The 24,421-nt window shown below is 44.5% G+C and overlaps 1 long non-coding RNA gene across 2 annotated transcripts; it reads left to right on the forward strand.

The window, feature by feature from the left end:
• Window positions 1–5,145: 5,145 nt before the first annotated feature.
• LOC136521202 (uncharacterized) lies at window positions 5,146–9,710 on the forward strand. Of its 2 annotated transcripts, none has more exons than XR_010775505.1 (5): window positions 5,146–5,819; window positions 6,066–8,479; window positions 8,875–8,936; window positions 9,178–9,237; window positions 9,513–9,710. It is a non-coding gene; the product is annotated as an uncharacterized lncRNA (long non-coding RNA). The 2 variants fall into 2 exon arrangements; XR_010775506.1 differs by having other exon boundaries at window positions 5,146–5,725; window positions 6,997–8,479; window positions 9,513–9,709.
• Window positions 9,711–24,421: the final 14,711 nt, after the last annotated feature.

Below are 24,421 nucleotides of genomic sequence, written 5' to 3' on the forward strand. Positions count from 1 at the left end.
GGAGCAACGAAACACCACCCGGGGGCTTTGCTGACCCTATCGCAAAGCAATAGGATCGAATTCCATTCGAACATCCCCATTAGCGAGCTCATCAAGCACGTCACTCGAGTCGTTGAGGCAAGTGACGTCACCTCAATCCCTCTAGTTGTGGAAACCACGGATGGAGCGACAATCACAAAATGAGCCAACCCTTGACCGAATCCCCACCATGCGCGGGGGCTCGAGGAAGGCCAGGCCACCGATGAGACCAAACGCATGGTCATGGAACGATCGTTAAAATCCTAAGTAAGGGGTCGGATACAAGAGTACAAGAGTAAGTTTGCTACCCTCGTTTCGGTCTCTAGTAACATCCAGCCCTAGCGACCGCAAGGGGTCGGATCTCACTCAGGGCTGATAAAGGTATAAATACCTCCTTTTTTGAAATAGTCATTGCATCAGACCTCTTCCTCGCGTAAGGTTGATGGCAAGGTTTATGGGAACAGATAAACGAGCATGCCTGGTAAGACTGCAAAAAAACCCATGCCCCGACGGCTAGGGTAAATTTGCTCACCAGCAAAATTGGAATTTCCCCCTTATGCACCTCGGGTCCCATGGTCTTAATGAACGAAAGGGTTGGATCACATAAACCTTTTTTCTTGAATACAAAAGGGAAGAAAGTAAGATAAAACAAACGGAACAAAATTACAAAATGAAATTACAAAACTATTTTCGAACACAAAAGTACCAAAACTTGTCCACAGATTACAGATAAATGTTTATCAAACTCATTCGACTAACTACTTCCTCGGAGGGAGAACTTTGTCTTTTAGCTTGTTCGCCAGGTTCCGTGCAATAGGAGTCACCGCCTTCTCAATATCATCCAGCATAGAGTTTTCGTAGCCAGGCGCGAAGCCAAGGCTCATTGCCTCCAAGTTAACTTCCTGATCATAATGAGAGCGGGCAACAACAAAGGCTTGGGTGATCCCAACATGAAAGGTGTTCTCCTCAAGCTGGCGCATCCGTGCCATGATATCCACGGCATGGGCCGCAAGTGAGCCGGTTTCTTCCGGTCACGCCACCCCCAGGTCATCGAAGACCACCCTGATGGCGGTGCACAGAAGATCATGCTCATCACTCTCAGCCTAAAGAATCCCCCGCACCTCGGCAAGCTCCATGCCTAGCCTGGCAGAGATGCTCTTGGCCTCCAGCCTTCGAGCCACCGTGGCTCTAAGATCTACCCAGAGGGAGCTGACCCCTGACGCACTTGGTCGCGCTCTTGGACAGCTTGGTCGCGCTCCTTGTGGGCCATGCCATGCTCCGAGTGGAGTCTTTCTGCAGTCTACCATAGCTCATCTCGCTCCCTACGCAGCCGGGCGATCACCTCGACATCCAGATTCGCCTTCTGCTGCATGGCCGTGGACCTTTCCTCAGCTTCCAGCTTGAGGTCCCGCTCCCTCTCTAGCTCTTCCAGGAGCTCGATGGCCCATTGGCTGGCCTCAGCGTCCTTCTAGAGCAGCTCATCCCGCTCCTTTTGGACCCTGGTGGCTGCCTCCTCGTCCTGCTGCACCCTCGCTGATAGATCTTAGAACATCCCATGGATCTCCTCCGCGTCCCGACGCACCTTAGCTTCTCGCTGTTGGGCGACAACAAGCTAGGTGCTCACATCTCTGCATAGCTGGGCCTCCTCGGTGAGGCAGTCCCTTCCACCTACTCACGGAGGAACCAGGATTTCTCTAGGCTACAAGCAATGAGGGACTGAAAAGAAGACCAGTATCAAAAATACGAAAATACAAAAATACATGAAGAAAGAACAAAGCGAGAGGGAAGATCAAGCGGATACTCGGCCAGTGGAAACGATGATGTCATGCAGGAAGCCCCTGGCCTAGCTCAAGGCATCCATCATAGTTGAGAACCCAACATCGATACTCTCTCGCTCTATGCTCGCGATAGCATCGTCGACCGAGAAGAGAGCCAACATTGGGTCTTGAGGAGCCATCCACTAGAGCAGCGGCTCACCCCGTGCGGGCGAGTGGTTGCCCCTAACATTAGGGCCGAGGGTGACCCCCCTCGATCCTCTCCACCATCGCCACGATGCTCGGGGACCCTCCGGCCATATCCCCCTCCATCCGGTCCGCCTCGAGCGCCGTCGCCTAGGCCACCGGTAGCACGGATTGCGCCGCTCCTTCGAACACCACCGTGGTTGTGTCTGACAGCGCCTGGCTTGTCATGGTCGTGGCCACCTCCACTTGCGACGCCAGGGCCTCGGCTTGCAGCGCAGCCAGCGCTGCGCCCACCATGGAAGGTGCCACAAGCGCGAGCGGCGGCTCTGTCCGCTCCGACATAGGTGGCGGAATCACCTCTGCCGCCGTGCGCTCGGCGACCCTCAAGATTGCTTCTTTAGCCCCGGTGCCTGATTGATCCACCAAGGGCATGGGCGAAACCACAGGCGGCGCCTGACCGACCGACGAGGCCACAACATCAGCTCCGCTCCTGCTTGAAATAGGAGCAACGTCAGGCGACAACGCCCATCCCACCTAAAGAGCAATGCTCTTCTTGGGCGCCAGCGCTAAAGAATGGCCCCATCTCAAGACTCTGCAAGAGTTAAAAGGCACAGGTCACACAGAAAAACAGAAAGGCAGAAAAATAGGAAAAATAGAGGAATCGGTGACTTACGCTAGCGTTGTTGGGCGGTAGGAATGTTTTGGGGACGAACCCCTAGATTCCTGTTCCAACTCATCTGGGTGAGACCGTTCTGAGCCTACCCCCTACTCCCAGGTAGATGGGCTCGTCTCCCTTGTCTCCGAGGGCGTGGCGGCGGAGCCACCCCTCTCTATCGGTACCTCAGGCACGGCGACAGATCTGCCCACCCCATCAGCTTGTAGGGCGTGGTAGCAGAGCCGCCCCCCTCCATCGGCACCTCGAGCGTGGCGGTAGATCCACCCACCCCCATCAGTTCGTGGGGCACGGTAGCGGAGCCACCCCCCTCCACCGGCACCTCACGCATGGCGGCAGATCCGCCTACCCCCCATCAGCTCGTGGGGCACGATAACGGAGCCGCCCCCTCCCCCGGCACCTTGCGCGCACCCCAAGTCAAATCACCCCCAGGCGATTCTATTCGAATCACCCGGGGGCTTGGGGCCTACTGTCGAGGACCTAATACTAGAGTACCCAATGAGGTGGAACTGATAACCATCAAACGTTGATACTCCCGAACAGACAAGAACGTAGCTACACTTCTTGCCCAGAGGACTAAAGATTGGCTCCGCCTCGCCCGACGTCTAAGGGCTGGCTCTGCCTCGCCCGACGGCTGAGGGCTGGCTCCGCCTCGTCCGACGTCTGAGGGTAGGCCCCGCCTCGCCCGACGGCTGAGGGCAAGCTCTGCCTCGTCGAACGGCTGAGGGCTGGCTCCACCTCGCCCGACGTCTGAGGGTAGGCTCCGCCTCGCCCGACATCGGAGGGTAGGCCCCGCCTTGCCCGATGGCTGAGTATAGGCTCCGCCTCGCCCGACGGCTGAGGGCTGGCTCCATCTCACCCAACGTCTGAGGGCGGGCTCCGCCTCGCCCGATGGCTGAGGACAGGCTCCGCCTCGCCCGACAACTGCACCCTGCTCCTTCATAATGACGAGCACAGGGTACGACAGAACATTCGAGTCAACCACAATACCGAGGACCATGGCCTGCACGCCTGCAGGAAGGTACCATCAGGATACGATAGGACGGACGCTTTAAGCCCTTTCCGACCTAATAGAGCCTGAATAGTGTTGTAGGCGCCGACTTTTATCCTACAGTGTTGTAGGCGCCGCCATCAGCCCTCGGGTGTGGATCCTGACACAAGCATACGACAACCACTACAATCCAAGGAAGAACTCATATCATCTACAGTACAGGCGTATAGTCATTTTCCCGTCTACTCCCCGCAGAGTCATGGCTCGGCGCCCTAACACACCGCACCGTTTGCCGAGGCAGGATGGGACATGACCACTCGCTGGAACAAAGCTAGAGCCCCGCCCTATCAGGATCAGCGAAATATGTTATCCCTAGAGTGGTCTGCCATGACAGCAGGGCAGGCTCAAGGAAAAAGGAAGACCCGGCACCTTCGAAGGACCCTCTCTACATTTGGTTTTTTTCTCTTTCTTCCATCTGTAACCCTTGCCCCCCTTGGTCTATAAAAGGGAGGGCAGGACACCCAACTAAGGGGACGGATCAATTCCACACACAACACACAAACCAATCAACAACTGAACTCTTGGCGTCCTTTCGACCTTTCCATCAGAGACTTGGGACCTGTCCCTCTCTCGACCGTTTGTACCCCCTACTACGAACCTTTTTTGGTACTAATAACACGAGTAGCAGCAAACTGGACATAGGGACATTTTACCCGAACCAGTATAAACCTTGTGTCCTTTAGTACACCATCCGAGCCTAACGCGCAACAATATAAATTTACTAATTGGTGTTTGTTCAAAACACTAACCAGAGGTGCTATACGTATGTAGGCCCGTTCGAGGTGGTGGGAGCTGGACCAAATAAGCAGTTTTGGATGTAAGTGGTTACACTTGGCCCCCCTAACATTAAAAAAAGCAACTTCATGGCTCCGCCACTGAAAGTAATTCGTAAGAATTACATGTCGTGTAGATAAAGATTACTACATATCAGTATATTTGTACATCTTCAAAATCCTAAGAAAAAACTAGAGATAATTGAAATATCTGGGTTTACCATCTAGATTTCTTAGTCACTCTATAGTTGGCTAGTTAGTGATTCCACATGTATGCTCAAACAAAAACCTAAAATACATCCTTATGATTAAGAATTGATTTTACCACATTTTTGTTTATTCTTGTAATTACTATATGATAAACAAATACCCCCTACATTTTAAATTATAAGTCGCATTGATTTTTTTACATAGATTTTGGTCTGTAAATATGTACCAAACATTTTACATAGAGAAACTCCTATAAATGAGTAAACGCGTTTGCCTATGTATTATGTAAAATAATACTACACTTTTATATAATTTTAATATATGTCTCTACTTTGCGGAAATATAATTTACTTAAAAAACTAAACTGGCGGGATGACTCCCGCCCCTGACAGCGAAAAATTCAAATCAAAAGACATACACATGGCCTTCTCTCTCTCCATTCTCCACACACACCGCTCCCCTCGGCCCTCTCCTGCACCGCCGCCTTCTCCCCACCCCAACCCCCGAGAGCCCGAGACCTCCCAGTGGCCACGGTCTACCTCCGGCATCCACGTCACGTCCAGAGCCCCTCCCCAATGGCCATCCGCCGGGCGCCGCCGTGCTGACATCGCCGACACAAGCTCCTCCAGAGACCCTGCTGAATCCACGCCGGGGCGGCCTCCCTAATCCTGCGGATCCAACTCCTCCTCCTTGCCTCCCTCCGGCGGTACGACACGTCACGTGCCGCTAACCCCCAATCCTCCACTCCTCTCCTCGTCGACGAGCGGACCCGGTCCACGCTAGATCCGGCCGTGACCCTGGGTTCGGTCTCCATCCGATTGGGGCAGCCATGGATCAGAGCAGGCGGGCGATGGAATCGTACTCGAGCTCCTGCACTCCTCCGAGGCTCCGACGCCAGCATCGTCAGGAGTTCGCCGACTTGACTTGGTCCTCAAGCGCCTCGATCCAAATCAGGAAAACCAACGAAAGGAAGAAGGAAGACCCTTCTGCTTCTGCCCTGATGCTGATGATATCGTAGGCTTTGATCTTGCACACCAAGGTGATTGGTTCCATTTATCAACTAGCAATAGCCATTTCTTAAAATTTCGGTGAAATATTTAAAGTTCAGGATATATGCACTCTTAGCCTATTAGGCCCTGTTTAGTTCCCTCCCAAAATGCCAAATTTTTCAAGATTCCCCGTCACATCGAATCTTTGGACGCATGCACGAAGCATTAAATATAAATAAAAAATAAAACTAATTACACAGTTTAGACGAAATCCACGAGACGAATCTTTTAAGCCTAATTAGACTATGATTGAACACTAATTGCTAAATAACAACGAAAATGCTACAATAGCATTTTGCCAAATTTTTTGGCAACCAAACTGGCCCTTAGTCAATAGCCTGAATTTTGTTTTTATCTAGACACATGATATAATCTTGATGTCATCATCAGAGAATTGTACTCTGATTTCAGAATGTCAAACAATTTTTGTCATTTTAATCATTCAGATTGAACCTTACAGTATCTTTAAAAAATGATTGAAAACTCAGATTCAGTAAATACATGATTTTGGCTGCATCAGTGTTTTTGGGAAATGAATACGTATTTGAGTTGGAGTGCCTTTTGAAATTTTAGAGTGCCTTGCTCTAATTCAGCAACAAAGAGCAGAAGTTTCATGAAATGATTTTCTTCATCACCTTATTGTATGAATTGTCAATGAAGATGTACGAATATTGCAGCAGTGGTTTTCAGTCGGAGGTGTTACTTAGATGTTAATAGATACTTTCTTGACTAATTTGTCTTACTCTAGTTCAGTAAAGCTTTGTCTGAATTTAAAATGCACAAAAGTTCAGTATGCTGAGAGTGGATTTCGGCCTGCTGCTTTTACAATGTATTTTTACTGTTTTTAGGCAGCAGTGCAGCACCAACACCCTTCATGTCAAATTCTTCCACTGCTTAAGTTCTGATGGTGCTTTGTAAAAGACTAGGGATAATTACAGTACTAACAATTGTTGATTGGTGGGCATAGCTTCAATGATGATAGCTGTGAATGTGTCACGTAATAGACCTTAATTTTCATACTGTAGTTGATATTATTTTGTAATGTGTTTTCCTGTTATGAAACTTTCCTTTGGCTATATGGGTCAATCCTTGGGCTTGCCTTGGTAGTGTGGAAGGTACTCTCAGAGCATAGCATAATGCTAGGCCCACACCACCACCCATCAATTTTGCCATTGAATTTCTTTGACCACAATGTTATTTTTTCTATATCAAAAAATGTTTGTTGAAATATTTTGTTCCTAAGAAACCATGGCTGTTGTAGGATCCTGGAGCAAGCCATCTATACTTGGATCTTGGCTCCCCTTTCAGCTCTCTGACCAGATCAAGCACGACAGCCATAAGGTTATCAACCTACTCTTTCAGTTTCCAAATTGGTAGTTTATCTCTCCCCCTTGCAGACACCTCTTACTTAATATTAATTATCTGTATACTACATGTGCTGTCTATAATTATCCACGCTTATAAAATACAATACTTAAGTGATTGGTCGATGTGGTTATTTGGATATTCAATAGAATTCTAAAGTTAGGATGACTAAATGAAATTGTTATTCATCTGTATACTGAATTGTTACTTGTCTGTACACTAAATTTTTTACTGAGTGGAAGTATCTTACTCTGAACTTGTCTAATGAAAAAAATGAAAGGTAAATATAATAGTTGTAATCAAATAGCTAAATTATTTCAGAGATTCTGTTCGGCTTCAGCAGCTTGCAAATAAACCTCAGACACCATGCCGTTTTTTATTGAATCAAATTTTGATTTGTTGCTGTAACTTTCACTTTCCTGTGTTCTGTTTGCTTCAGTGAACAAAACCGGTCATCTCGGCAGCAGCAGAAAATCAACTACTTTATTTCTTCAGAGTTTCAGTTCTTTAAGAGCAGCTTAGCTATTTTTGTTCTGCTGTTCACTTCTTCAGGAGCAATTCTGCTCGTTGGTTTATTTCTGCAGCTTGGGGCAGGCTGTCCAGCTCGACTGTTTTTCTTTGGTTGGTTAGAAGTTTTCTTCTCTGGTTTTCAGATTTTCACCTGTGAATTTTTTCAGCAAAGCAGCATCAAATGTCTATTCTGTCCCCTGGCTGTTTGGTCATCGACAACCCTGGCTGTTTGGTCATCGACAGCAGCTGCTGCAATTCTGAGTGTTTGCTTTCTCATCTATCACAACTGCAGTAATTGATTAATGGAGAATCTCTGGTAGTGCAACCTAGAAATAAGTTTGTTGTTTACTGCAATCTCTCTCCCTGGATGTTTGTACCTGTTGCTTACTGCATTTTCAAGTGGTTGTGTAAGATTGTAGTCAGACCGATTGGGTACGATTGTAGTTATCCCTAGTTCTTTCTGTAGATCTTTTATGTCTTCTTACTGCATTTCCACTAGCTTACTAAAATTTGGCTAAGTGCATCGTTATCAAACCCAAAGTACATGGGGGCTGGGGATTATAAATAATGAGCTTAGCGCACAACTTCATGCCTTGGATTTAATTTGCTCTGCCATTTATAGTTTATGTGAGTTTAGATTGATCTATTCAGGTTAAATATGACACTATACAAGATGCTTGATGAACTGCTAGCTCTGCCATTTATAGATTATGAATTTTCTATTCTGAATTGTAGATGATCTCATTGTATGTCAAACTTTGCATAAATTATTTTTGGTGCTCTTTTCACTGTATGTCTGACGTGGATCTGCGGTGCCCTATAGGTTACAACCATGATTTTGGATATCAAAATCGATGGCAAGCCTGCAGGTTTGTGCAGGGGGACTGACCCCTCTCTGGTTTCTGCATTGTTCAGATTCACGTGTCTATTATTGCTAAGTTATTTTTGAATAAAATTATGTTGAGTAGAAGCTATTATGTGCACTCTCGTTCACCTGAATTAACACATTGGCTTAAGTACTTGCACTTGGGCTTTTGTCGCTGACATCCTTGATAAAGCAATACATTGTACCAACTGTATAACATCCTGAATTAACACGTTGGCTAAGTACTTGCACAGGGCAACATTCTTGAATGTTATATGCCATGCAAAATGATTTTTATCTAGGATATATGTTTGTATTTTGGAACCTCTATCTGTTCAATTTTGAAGTCATTGAGCACTTATGAACTTAAGTCATTGACGATCTATTTTTGTTTTATAGGGTATGTATGCCTGGGCAAGGTTAACCCTGAACCAGTTTACCGAGCAATGCCACTGAATCCTGTAAGAATGATTTTCATGAAATGCTTCAGCTCTTTAAATTAATTATAGTGGTGAGTTGTTTAATGTTCTGTTATACATAGGTGAAGATGCCTAATTTAAGTAACAAGTGTGGATACCTATTATGATGAACTCACATAAGTAGCATTTATAGCAAGCACTACTCTAGAAATTTTATTGATAACATTAACAAATATCTTTGTCAAATCAAACCTTAACATTCTGATTGATTCTCACCTTGCAGTACTGAAACAAGAGTTCACAGTTGAAAATTTCAGAGAAATATCAAGTATCTTCACATCAGGTAGGTAATATATGTGGTCCTTTGTCAAACCATCGCCATAGAGATCAAACATGAGCTGCTACTCTCTTTGTAGCATGGTTGGTGATCCACCGGTTTTCTAGTACACTATCTAATATATGGCCGTATTCCATGTTGATTCTCCTAGGACCTAGTAACTAGAGAAAATAGAATGTTGCATGTCAAGAAACAATTGTTGGCTAGAAGTGAATTTTTGTATAAACGTGTTAGTCAGAATGTTTGTTGATGCATATGCCCATGTCAATGCTTTTATTCAGGAGGAAGATACATTTTGGCTGGAGCGCTCAAGTCATGGAACGGTCAATAGAAGCTATTCAACAATGCTTAACCAAGATTCAATGTAGTTTTAGCTAGGGGGATTCCATGATGCTTGTAAATATAATAATAATATATAAATTGTTGCAAACAATGATTGTTTAATTTCAGAGATGTATAGCAATATTCTATTTTGATATAATATTTGTGATGCAATAGTTCCTAATCACAGGTTCCTGTTGTGACCAACAATAATGGCGTGGCAATATTCCTTGATGCTATCAAATTTGAAGTGTTGTAAAAGTGACTATTGGCAACCATATTTACTGTGGCAATATATTATGTAGCAACACACAATGAGCATGGCAATAGAAGCTATAGCCACCCAAACTTGCTGTTGTAATAGGTGATTTAGCAATGCCAACCATCGTGCTATAGCAATAAGAACCTTCGTCGCAATAAAGAGTATAGCAATGAACAATTCGCGTAGCAATAGCGACTGCACCTTAAGCAACCAAATCTTGGGCGTGGCAATTGAACATGTTGCCACCACTTCTTGGTGTTGCGACATAATCTCAATTGCCACACTCGTTATGCGTAGCAATAGCGACTACACCATATAGCAACCAAACCTTGGGCGTGGCAATTGCACATGTTGCCACAACTTCTTGGTGTTGTGACATAATCCTTATTGCCACACACGTTAAGCGTGGCAATACATTGTCTTGCAACACACGTTCGTCATTGCTAGTGCACCATTTGCTACGGTATGGGCAAGTTGCCATTACAAGGTCTAGCAACGCCTAAGGCATTGCATTAGTTGTTGTTGCCACGCCTACAACCGTAGCAAAACCTTATGTTGCAACGCCTAGGTGTTGCAAATCCAAAACGCATTTTGCAACGCTTCCTAGAAAAGCGTTGTCCAAAGCTTTACCCACGCAAGCGCCTGCAACGCCTTCCAACGAAAAAAGTGTTGCTATTTCTGTTATTGCAACTATTTCGGGCCTATTGCAACATTTTTTGGGCGTTGAGACAGGATCAAAATTTAGTAGTGCCACCGGTTGGTACGCTGACCCGGTGATGATAGGTACATCGTCACCGCCGGATGGCATGCCAGCCCGGTGTCGATGGCTGCGTCATCACCACCGGATGGTACGCCGGCCCGGCGTTGGTGGCTGCAACATCACCATCGGATGGTACGCCGGCCCGGTGTCAATGCTTGCATCATCACCGCCGGACGGAACGTTGTCCCGGCGTCGATGGAGGCGTCATCATCGCCGGACGATACACCAGGCCAACGTCGATGGATGCATCATTGTTGGTGGTCCTTAACGACAATATCCGACCGCCAAATAATATCCAAACTAGGAGAAATAAACAAACTTTTGACACATATGCTTTTACTATTGACATATTTCCACACGTATTGGATACTTAGTGTTTTGTAGGACATACATATGAAATACATGGGAATATGATAAAAAGGCACAACACAGGAAGCGTAAAGCAGAAAAGCATAAAGGGGCCAAGCAAAAGCCCACCTACACGTCAAAACTAGGTCGAGCACCACGAGGAAGCAACCCAGGCCCAACCAGCAGCCCATCGGAGCAAGACGGTGGCCAGCGGGGCCAGCCAGGGTGCGCCCGCACCCCCACCACCGCCTTCCGGGCCCATCCTTTGCAGGTGGTTGCATGGCGGCATGCTGAGGCGGTATAGGGTAGTTTCCTAATTTACTACATAGGCGTGGTGCCTGGGTGCATGGGAACCTTCGGATATGACGGTACTCCCTGGTTGAGGGGTAGGCGACAGGTGATGACAGCCATGTCCGTCCCTTGTAATCCCCCACGTTTGGGTATTGTGTAGGAGTCTTAAAGTCTCCCTGGCTTGCTGGCAGACCAGTGCCCGGAGATCTCCCGTCCATCTTACACATAGTTCTAGTTCTAACCATGTAATTTGTATGTTTATCAACTGTTCTTGGCACAACTATATTAGAACATGCCTGCTCCACTTAGGGACATTCTTTTATTCTTTGTTTTTCTTTTATCCTTGAGGATGGCCCTGATGTGTGTCCGCTATCCTTGAATTACCATTTTTACCCGTGTCATAGACTATTGGTTTACTATGCAAGTATGTAATCTTGTTCATATCCATGCTAGACTCTTACACCTTGCCTTCCTTTGGGAAATTATAAATAACGATACCCTGAATACTTCCAGGTGAAATGCCACAACGATAGATCCGTGCGCTTATAGATATTTTTTGTGATCGTTAAGAACTATCGTAGTTGGTGTTTCTTGGCGGCGTCACTAAGGTTTACTAAATCTTAGTGATGGCGCTAAGAAATGCCAATGGACATTTTTGGCGCCATTGCCAGGGATGGACTCTATCTCCAAACTTGGTAGTGACGCTAAGAAATGCCAACAAGCATTTCTGGTGCCGTTGCCTGGGATGGACTCTACCTCCAAACTTGGTAGTGACGCTAAAAAATGCCAACAATCATCACTGCCGGATGGTACGTCGGGCCAGCGTCGATGGACGCATCATCACCGCTGGATGGTACGTTGGACCAGCGTCGATGGACGCATCGTCACTGCCAGATGGTATGCTAGGACGGTGGTGGTAACATACCGTCACCACCGGATGGTACGTCGGACCGACGGTGGTAAAATACCATCACCGCCGTTGCGCAGCCAGCGGAGATAAAGGTCGCCGATCACCGCCGACTTACACCAACGGGGACCAAAACTGTCGGTAATGGGGGTTCTAGAGCCAGCGGTGATTAGCTTTCTGTAGTAGTGAGAGAACCTTGCACATATCTGAGTATTCTCTTAACAGCCCCCCAACGAACTGTGGTTGGCTAGCTCATGAAGAAACCGACAAACTTTATTCATAGATAAAGAGATATCCGAACAAGTAATTGTAAGGTATTGCAATGCCCCCACTATGGTTCTATACTTCGTGGAGTCCTCTGGTCCAAGCTTGCCCCGTCGGTTGCACTAAGTCTTTCATTTTTGGACAGAGGTGTATTAATAGCCCTGCATTTGCTCATGCTAGCTCGCTGTAAGATATATCTGCAGCATATCGCCCTTGTAAGATATATCTTCAAGCCATCTCTAGATCTTTGCATTTCAATACCCAAAAAATAGTGGAGGTCCCCAAGATCTTTCAATGCAAACTCTTGCTCCAAGTCTTCAAGCAAGGCGCTCGTTGCTTCATGAGAGGAGATTGCCACAATGATATCATCAACATACACCAGGACAAACATAACAAGCTTTCCTCTTCTATAATAAAATAGAGACGTGTCTGCCTTGGAGGGCACAAATCTGAGAGCCTCTAATTTACCACAGAGCCATGCATACCAAGCATGTGGCGCTTGCTTCAGTCCATATAGAGCTTTGTCCAGCTTGCACACATAGTTCTTCTTCGCCATATCAGCATACCCAGGTGGCTGGCACATACATACTTCCTCTTCAAGCACTCCATGCAAGAAAGCATTCTGAACATCAAGTTGACGAAGTGACCATCTTTTAGAAACTGCTATAGATAAGATAAGATGAATAGTGGCCACCTTGACAACAGGACTAAAAGTGTCCTAATAATCAATTCCATACCATTGTTTATAGCCCTTTGCAACAAGAAGAGCCTTGTACCTGTCAACTATGCCACATGCTTTTCTCTTCACCTTATAGACCCATTTGCAATATATCAATGGTGTTCTTGCCCTTCTGAGGAGGAACCAATGTGCCAAGTCTTGTTGCGTAACAAGGCCTTATATTCATTGTCCATGGCCGCCACTCACTTTGGATCATGTAGTACTTCAGACACTATGGCAGGTCCCTCAGGAGCAGTAGCTGTCATACACTAGCGTATAGTACCATTGGTATATTTTTTTGGCTTGCTTATACCTTGTTGAAGCTGTGTTGTCGAGCGACGAGGACTGGGCGCCAGGGAGTGCACAGGTGCAGCAGACACAGAGGATCCGGGTGAGGAGATGCCCGGCGTCGTATCCTCCTGGGACACAAGCGAGGTGACAGGAGCAGGTGGGGCTGGCGGTAGCATAGATGTACCCCCGCTCCTGGATCACCCTACGCAGCCACAATGCGGTCGTTAGGCGGAGGTAAGGGAGAGCCGGCTGCAGACGATCCAGACCCCAAGGATTCTCCGCGTGAAGGCGCTAACGGCAAAAATCTTGAGCCGGATCCGTCTCGGTGCGAGTATTGGCAGGTGGATCAGCACCGAATCCCGTACCCATCCTGCTCCCGCCTAGGAAGCACATGCGATCACGGGGTGTTTGGCTACACACCGGCCCTAGAATTGATCTATGTTTCTCCGCAGCAAAACCACAAGCGCTAGAACTCGACATACCATTAGCAGATACAGAGTTAGGAACATGATGATCATGCAAAATTGCATCCCTGAAGCTAGAAGAGGGATTGAGCAAAGTATCAAGAAAAGAGATAGTTCGGCTTTCAAACGAGCTCTAGAGTTCAGATGGAGTTGTGAGAAAGGAAAAATGTGCTCATCGAACACCATATCCCGAGAAATATAGACACGCCCTTCTGTAGGATCTAGACACTTGAACCCTTTATCAGAATTGCTATACCCAAGAAAAACACATATGCGAGAGCGAAATTGAAGTTTTCAAGAGTTATAAGGTCTAAGAGATTAGGCCAGCAAGCGCACGAAAAGTTCCTTAGGAAAGTATAATTTGGTTTGTGTCTAGAAAAGCATTCAAGAGGTGTCTCATTATCAATAACCCTAGAAGGGAGGCCATTAATAAGGAAGACTGCCATGACAAAAGCCTCATCCTAGAATTTGAGAGGCATTGAGGCATGGGCGAGCAAGGATACCCTACTTCGATGATGTGTCTATGTTTGTGTTTTACTAACCCGTTTTGTTGATGTGCATGGGGACAAGAAACATGATGATTGATTCCTATTCTTTTGAAAAAGGAATTTAAGGATTGGTATTCACCTCCCCAACCTGTTTGCTTAGCCAAAATTTTACGATCAAATTGATGTTCTACTAGATTATGAAAATCACGGAAGCATGGAAAACTTCATATTTATGGCGCAAAAGATAGTTGCAAACAAATTTGCTATGGTCATCAATAAAATTGGCAAAATAATTATTGGGCCCAACCAAAGTTGGAGCAGGTCCCCATACACTGAAAAAACAAGATCCAAAGGACTAGTAGACCTAGGATAGGGCAACTGATGACTCTTGCCCTTTTGACATGCATCACAAATTGCATCTTTATTTGAACTCTTAACAAAAGGAAGCTTGTTGCGACTTAGAACCTGCTAGAGTACGGGAGTGGAAGCAAGGCCTAGTCTAGAATGCCACAAGGACGCAGATGGCGAAGTGACGCTAAGCACTTGTGTTATTTGGTGTCAACTCAAAGGATAGAGACCATCTTCACACACTACTACAGAATTGGACATCACTGTCGGCTTCATCACTGCCGGATTTTAAAAAATCTATAGTGATAGACCATCACTGTCGGTTTTTGGCTAAAATCGGCAGTGATAGGATCAACCGACACTGATATTCGGGTATTTACTATCGGTTCATATCACTGTCGGTTTTAGCCAAGAACCGACAATGATATTGGGTCATCACTGCCGGTTTTAGCCAAGAACCGACACTGATACTATCACTATCGGTTCGTGGCTTGAACCGATAGTGATATGCTGCAAGAAAACTTCATAAGTTTCTCATATGATGTCCGATGAAGACGAACTTTATATCAAAGTTATAGTACTCGACGAGATCTACATCTTTATAGTTCAAACTTTTTAATTGGAGATCGTTTGGATATCCAAATATTTTCATTTGAAATAATCTATCTAATGAAAATTACGTTTGATTTCTAAAATTTAAAATTTGAATTTTTTAAATGGCCTCTGATGGAGAAACGCCCAAAACAAAAGTTGTAGATCTCGAAAAGTTATGCAAATTTATAGTTGAAAACTTTTTTATTTGAGATCATTTACTACTTGAAAATGCTATTTGAAATTAAAATTTGAAATTATTGAAGAACTCTAATTTCTCTTTTTAATCTCTGGCTAAAACTTGTAACTAGTCTTCCTCCCTCATACCAACTTCAAATTTGATATTTTTTTTTTCTAAAAATTTCTAAAATCATGCTCTATTAATTTATTGTGTTCTTACCGCTATTATTTTATCCATATTTTCATGTGACTGTGTTTTATCTATTTGAATTTAGAAAAATGACAACTTCAAACGTTATTTTGGAACACTAAATATTTTCAGCTGAAAAAATCATGAACATAGAAGTTGTAGAACTTATCCAGATCTACAACTTTTATTTTGGTTATTTCTTCATCCGATAAAGTGGTAATAACATTATTCACAAAATTTATATCTCTCTTATAGTTTCATAAACAATAAGAGGGATATGTAACATTTGTGAACAATGTTACAACCACTATGTTCGATGAATAAATGATCAAATGACTAAAATAAAAGTTGTAGATCTCGAAAAGTTATGAAACTCTATAGTTGATAACTTTTTGATTTGAAATCATCTTGTCAAGGAAAATTACGTTTAAATTTCTAAAATTTTAAATTTAAATTTTGTAAACGACCTCAGATGGAGAAACTACCAAAATGAAAGTTGTAGATCTCGAAAAATTATAAAACTTTGTACTTAACAACTTTTTCATTTGAATTCGTTTAGGGTCCCAAATATTCATTTTAAAATCAGATGAACATAAAATGGCTAGGACAAAAATCTCATTTGGACAGAAACAACTTGTAGGTGGAGTGGTTAGGGGCCGAAGACACGAAGCAGGATGACAGGGGATCGAGCGCCGGTGGCCACGGAGCTCGCGTTTTTCGGGCGAAAAATCGCTTGACTTGTGACTTGCGACGCATAGCTATCTAGTGGGGCCTCTCCTGGTATTAAAGAAAATTCCCTATTTTTTAATGAATTTTTTGGCTTTCCTAGAAACCACATCACTGCCGGTTCACATCACTGTCGGTTCATAAGAACCGGCAGTGATGTCAATCCCACATCACTACCGGTATACCACTGACAGTTCAAAATCTGAAAGTGAAGGAGGTTTTTGAACCGACAGTGATGTCAAGATCTAGGGTAGTGACATCTTCCCCTGAGCAGGGTCCCCTTCGTCCCCTATTCCTTAATGTAAAAGTTGATTAGGATGAAATTTAAGAAAGGCATTATTGTCACGTGTTAGGTGATGAACAAAGATCAAGTTTTATTGGCTGATGGAACATGAAGAATGTTGTTGAGATGAATTTTGCTAGCAAAGTGGGGTAATGCAAAACGCTATGACCAACATGACCGATCTCCATACCTGCTCCTTTGGCAGTGTGCACATGTTCATTGCCGGTGTACTTGTCGCAGATGGTCAGCTTCTTGAGCTCACCGGTAACATGGTCGGTGGCGCCAGAGTCCATGTACCGGTACCATCTTGAGCTCACCGGTAACATGGTCGGTGGCGTCAGAGTCCATGTACCGGTTGGTGTCGACTTCGTAGGATGTAGTCGCCGAGGCCACACTCTTTTGCAGTGGTCTGGTGAAGGACGCGTCGAACTGCTTGAAGCAACGATTGACCGTGTGCCCGTCCTTGCCGCAGAGTTGGCAAGTGATACTGGATGGCGTGCCACCCTGGCCGCGCCCATCGCCGCGTCCTCCCTTTTGGCCACCACGTGCAAAACCACCACGGACTGCACCACGACCGCACGTATTGCCTCCACCACACCGCGACCGCCCTTGGCCGTCATGTTGACGGAGGATTGATGACCGCCACTGTGGAGCTCCATTCTATGTTCAAAACTAATGAGCTAGGTATACAACTCACTGACCAAAATTAGTTCGACCCGAGCGGCGACGGCATTCACCACCGGATTGAACTTGAGGTCGAGTCCCGTGAGGATTTAGGACACCGCCAGCTCTTCGTCTTCAAGATTCCCAACAGATGCCATCTCATTTGCAAGGGCCTTCATCTTGGTGAAATATGCGTTCATGGAGGACACCCCCTTGGACGCCGTCATGAGCGCCATCCGTGTGCTAGCTGATCACACGCGCTTAGGACTGAGAGGCAAACATGCCCTAGATCGTGGCCCATGCTGCGGCGGCGGTTTCCGCCGTAGATATTTGCGAGAGGATCTCTCGCGACATCGACGACAGCAAGTACTTTAGGACCTGCTGGTCCTTGGCGATCCAGGTTTCATATTCTGGATTCGGTAGTGGTGCCACGTCCTTGTTCTTGCTGTCCTTGGGCTGAGGAAGAAATGCCGCCGGGGGTTGCGCCGATGCGCTGATGAAGCCGACGAGCTGTGCTCCGATCCCCTCAGCGCCGAAAGGACTTGGGCACGCCACATCTGATGATTGTTGTGGGCGAGCTTCTCGGTCAAGGAAAACCGTGAGAGGGAGACGTAGACGCAGCGGAGGACGATGGGGACGCCATTGGTGATTTCTGTTAGGAATTTGGCTCTGATTACCATTCGAGAATAGATGAGAATGGGTATATAACGAGTTGCCTCACTATATACCAGGAACAGCCCCTGGTGTGGCTTGTACAACAATCAAGTACAACAAGATAGAGATACACCCATGACAAACTAATCCACTTAGATTACAAGACAAGTAACACGCCTAACCAACCCTCTAGAGCATATCCGCATATACATATGTTAACACACTACACGCAGTACAACCCAATGCGACAAACAAGGACCAAACACGTACGTACGCGCGCGTACATTACTACGACTTCTACAACGCCTGCATGCACATGTCCACGTCATTACTCTCTCGTCTTAATTTCCCTCTATGGGCTCGTCGGAGCAGCCGACGTGGGCGGCGAATCGCCGTGGTGTTTGGGGTCCGGGCCGGAGGGTACCTCTCTCTTGTTGCCGCCAGCACCGTCGTCACGCGGCGTGAATGACGCGAGCCTCGGCCGACGGCCGACGACGAGGCCGCGCTGCTGCCTCTCCCAGTAGGCCACATTGCCACTTCCTCCGCCACCTCCATTGACAGCGGCGGCAACAGCAACCTCATCACCCGTCGTCTGCCGCCCCATGCGTGCCGCTTCCGACGTCGTCGTCCAAGAAGCAAAGAGAGCGCAGAACAGGAAGGCAGCCATCGCCATCGTTGCCATCCTTGACGCCATCGTATCGATCACCAAGCAAGCTAAGACGATCAAGTTATATATATTATATAATATGAGTGATCGAGTAACAAAGGATCTATAGCATGCAGAAACAACAATATATATTTGTTGTCTACATACAGATGGTGATCGATCGATGTGGTCAAACACATGAAGCCCAAGGCCCATATATATACACATACACACACCCCACTTCAAAGCCAGGCGTGGAAGCAGCAAGGAAGAATCATTTTAACTAACCGATGGTTAGTTTAGTATTGGTACTAACAAGGCAGTCTCATTCGAGAGTTTCATGACATTATTCCAAAACTGCCATGTCATATACTCCCTTCGTTCCAAATTATGAGCGTTTCATGACGTTATTTCAAAACTGCCATGTCATATATTCCCTTCGTTCTAAATTATAAGTCATTCTAACTTTCTTAGAGAATCAAAACATCTTAGCTTTGATCAAAATTATAGAGAGAATATAAAAATTTATGACATCAAATATATATACTATAAAAATATAATTAATGAAGAATCTAATGATACTTATTCGATATTATAAATGTTATTATTTTATTATATAAATTTGGCCAAACTTAAAATGCTTTGACTCTCTAACAAAGTTGGAATGACTTATAATTTGGGACATGGAGTAAATTGAAATGAAACATGTACGAAACACACACTTTCAATAGGAAGTTTCATTCTATGGTCTCATATACATTTAATTTATGACTCATTGATAGTTCTTAATCGTGCCAAGTGAGTTTTATCTCCATAAAATTCAATTCTTCTCTCCTCTTAAAAATATTACCACAACATTAAAAGCGTTTATGCAGCAACTTATTCATCATTACAAATAAAACTCTAAAGATACTTCCACTAAAACTAGCCTAAATTACTCAAGTAAAGCTGCAGCAGGCTGGATCGAAAATGCCATGGCCTTTTTGGAGGGATGAGATCCGATTGCGGAAAGGTATAGTGGGGGTCGCTTCGGAATCGCAACGATAAGCATGCATGGCCACTTGCAGACGAGTCCGTCCAGGGCTGGCAGTTAATCGTGGGCACCCTGAAGCATTAGTTTAGTGTAACTAGTGTAGCGTCCCTCGTTATCCTGTCGAATCCTGGTTCGCTCATGGAAGTCAAGAGGACAACTTTGGTTGTAATTGTAAGAGGAGGTGCGATCACACTATATAGTATGACGAAACTACTCCTAAATACCTAGATTGAACTCTGATAGTGTACGTGCACTAATGCACTGCACACTACATTTGACTGCATGCATGCGCATGCCACAGACCGGATCTTGTTATTTGGAGATCAGATATGCTTGTGGTTGCTATAGGTTTTGCTGTACTTACAATCATAAGTTTCGGCCACAGTTTTGCTTAAAAAATGTATATATAGCTTACAGGGCCATTGGAGAATACATTTAATTTATGGCTGATCGATACTTATCTATATTTATACCTACCTAATATTAACGAGTGATCCATCCTTTTTTTTTAACCTTTTGAAACGCTATCGTGTCGTCGTGCCTCATATGTGATTTGGGCTCACGACCTGTGCTCATACAGTCTGATTCTAAAACGTATTGGATTCCTTGCAACACATGAACATGTTTGCCAGTATGTAAAGGTTGGCAGATATGATATATATATATATGTAGTAATATGTGGTCTTAAAGCTCATAATTAGTTAGGTATCTTATTGGATCTTGTTGGATTTCATCGAAATCATAAGGCGTAATAAATGGTAGTTGCTATAAAGGATTAATCATGTGTGGGTAATTGATCGGAAATTGACGCATCTTATTAAATAGGTGACTGTTTCTACATCTGTTATGAGGTTAAAAAAATTGGAGGCTAGCCACACGTGATGCCAATAAGATTTTGCACTCCAAACTATGTTTGAGTAGATCATGAACCAAGAGAAGGAAGAAAATTAGTGGGGGCAGGAGCAACAAGGGTTGGAGTGAGTGACAAAAGAAAAGCAATGGGAGTGATGGACAATAGATCGAGGGACAGAGGAGAGAATTTTTTGTACTTTAATATTGTTATTATTATTACTAGCAAATATGCCTTCGTGTTGCATAGTGCTCGTGCCAATGATAATGAGCAAGTTGTTTATGTTAGATTTAATTGGGCTTGGCCCAGCTTAAAATCAAATAAATTCAATGTCCATAATAAATGCTAGTGCAATAAAGGATTAGTCTCATATGTAAAATTGATAGAAAACTGACTCAATTTGAATATGTGGCTATTGTGTTCGCCAATTGTGATCCACAAGCCTCTACATGCATCTCGACGCGAATGGGCTTAGTTGGCGAGGCCATGACATGAGTGATGTAGTACCAAATGTAGGTTTTGCAATTCCAAACCAAAAGCGAGAAATGTGAGGGTTAGGGAGACTGGGCCAAAGGATGTAAGAAGTGTGATGATGCATCACTAACAAAGGTTTTATAGTTCCAAACTAAGGGTGCGTTTGGTATGCCGGAGCGTTTCGGTCTCCAGCCTAAAACACAAGAACCACTTCCAAACGGTGGAGTTTGAGAAACTTCTCCAAGAATAACAGTGAGACGTCTCTGGTTTTTACCCTACTGGATTGAAATGATAAAAGGCTGGTTTTGCAGAGAATCAGTTCTCTTCAGTTGTAATCCCACGAAAAGTTTGATTTTTTTGAAATACATTTTTATTCATATGATTTTTTAAGAATATATATATTTTCTTGTGGCCAAACGATCTCACAAACTGATTTTGATTCATCATTTAAAACATTTCTTGAGTGAATCTGAATACAGAATGTTTCTACGAGAATCTAGATCCTTATCAAACACTCTCTAAAAATAAGAAAGGTGAGAGAGAACGTTGTGCAAGGGACGTAAGAGTGAGGGATGGACAGATGAAAGGTCCTAATGGCTAGAGGGGGGGGGGGTGAATAGCCTATTAAAAATTTCTAGAACAACACTTAACAAACCGGTTAGACAATTATGAGGCGAAGCAAGTGTTGCGCTAGCCTACTAAAAATGTAAGCCACCTACCACAATTCTAGTTTATATAGTTTCTATTCACACAATAGCTATGTCACCACACTAAGTTAGTGTGCTCTCAAAGGCTAACTAAAGAGCCACACTAACCAAACTAACAAGCTCTCACAACTAGCTACACTAAAGAGCTTGACAACTAGTTTATGGTAATGTAAAGAGAGTGAGCAAGATAGTTATACCGCCGTGTCGAGGAGTGAACCAATCAATCACAAGAATCAATATCAATGAAGACCAATCACCTCGGAATCAAATGATGAACACAATGATTTTTTACCGAGGTTCACTTGCTTGCCGGCAAGCTACTCCTCGTTGTGGCGATTCACTCACTTGAAGATTCACGCGCTAATTGGCATCACACATCAAACCCTCAATAGGGTGCCGCACAACCAACACAAGATGGGGATCACACAAGCCATGAGCAATCCACTAGAGTACCTTTTGGCTCTCCGCCGAAGAAAGGTCAAGAACCCCTCACAATCACCACGATCGGAGCCGGAGACAATCACCAACCTCCGCTTGACGATCCTCGCTGCTCCAAGCCGTCTAGGTGGCGGCAACCACCAAGAGTAACAAGCGAATCCCACAGTGAAACACGAACACCAAGTGCCTCTAGATGCAAACACTCAAGCAATGCAGTTGGATTCTCTCCCAATCTCACAAAGATGATGAATCAATGATGGAGATGAGTGGGAGGGCTTTGGCTAAGCTCACAAGGTTGCTATATCAATGCAAATGGACGAGAGAGTGAGCTTGAGCTGGCCATGGGGCTTAAATAGAAGCCCCCACAAAATAGAGCCATTGGGTCCTTGCTACACTGAACATGGGCCGACCGGACGCTCCGGACAGATTGACCGGACGCTGGACCTCAACGTCCGGTCACACGATGCGTGCCACGTATCCCCTCTCTTCAAATGTTGATCGCCCGATCTCAACGGTAAAGTGACGACCGGACGCAGTAGCTCAAAGTGACCGGACGCTGAGCCTCAGCATCCGGTTGTCTTTTCACTATCTTAGTACACTAATATCTTTGTTTTTCTCCCTATGTACTAATATCTTTGTTTCTCTCCCCCTTTGTCATCAATGACCACAAAGGTTTAAAATGTAGATAGGTTGAGATTATCAATGTCAATCAATGGGGTGAGGATTATTTTCCCAAATTTGGTTCAATCTAAAATACTTGCCAAAGATAATTAACTCGGTTTGATCCAAGGACAAGCTTCTTCACACCTCCAAATAAGGGTTATCTTGTACCATGTTGAGTTAAACACTTAGAGCTCATTTTCTAGATCAAACACTAGGTTTACAAGCCCACAAACATATCATATGCTACCACTAGACCAAAATAAGCATAGAAGCAATAGTGGTACCATACAATCATCAAATTCACTTGATTTTCATGAATGAGCCTATTGAGTATGAAAGATGTCTAGATGCACTAAACATGTCCTTAGCAAGGATGTATGCCATGCCAATCAACTTTTACCTTGGATTGCTTGAAGGAGAGGCATGTCATATAAGTGGGGGTTGCATCAATACATATTTGAGAAATCCAATATGTTCAACTCATTCCTTAGCTTGCAAAATCTTTTCTCATCCAATGACTTGGTGAATATATCGGCAAGATGATCTTCGGTGCCTACACTCTCAATGTAAATGTTCCCTTTTTGTTGGTGATCTCTTATGAAATGGTGACGGACATCAATATGCTTTGTTCTTGCATGTTGAACCAGATTATTGGTTAACTTGATTGCACTCTCATTGTCATATAGCAATGGCACTTTCTTGAACTTGATTCCAAAATCACTCAAAGTGGCCTTCATCCAAAGTATTTGTGCACAACAACTACCGACGGATATGTATTTGGCTTCGGCAGTTGATAATACAACACTATTTTGCTTCTTTGATGACCATGAAACAAGTGATCTTCCCAACAATTGACATGTGCCCGATGTGCTCTTTCTTTCAACCTTGCATCCCGCATAATCCGGGTCGGAGTAACCAACTAGCTCAAACTTTGCTCATTTGGGATACCACAAACCAATATTTGGTGTATGCTTCAAGTACCTCAATATTCTCTTTGTAGCCTTCAAATAACTTTTTCTTAGTGAGGCTTGAAATCTTGCACACATGTATACACTAAACATGACATCCAACCTTGATGCGATCACATAGAGTAGGCTTCCAATTATAGACCGATATAATTTTTGATCCACCATATTTCCACTTGCATCACTATCCAAGTTGCCATTTATTCCCATTGGTGTGCTAATGGCTTTGCTATCACTCATGCCAAACTTCTTGATCATGTCCTTGATGTACTTGCCTTGACTCATAAATGTACCATGCTTCAATTGCTTGATTTAAAGACCAAGGAAGTAACTTAACTCTCCAATCATAGACATCTCAAATTCATTAGCCATCATCTTTCCAAACTCATCATAAAAGTCTTGATTGGTTGATCCAAATATGATGTCATCAATATAGATTTGCAATACAAACAAATCTTTTCCAATCTTCTTGATGAAAAGAGTGGTGTCAACCATGCCCATCGTGAACCCTTTATAGAGTAGGAAGTCCCTCAATCTCTCATACCATGCTCTAGGTGCTTGCTTCAAGCCATACAATGCCTTCTTCAACTTGTACATATGGTCGGGCTTCTTGTCATCTTCAAAACCAGGAGGTTGCTCAACATATACTTCTTCATTAATGTAAC

Source organism: Miscanthus floridulus, chromosome 18 (assembly GCF_019320115.1).
Source record: "Miscanthus floridulus cultivar M001 chromosome 18, ASM1932011v1, whole genome shotgun sequence".
Taxonomy (NCBI): domain Eukaryota; kingdom Viridiplantae; phylum Streptophyta; class Magnoliopsida; order Poales; family Poaceae; genus Miscanthus; species Miscanthus floridulus.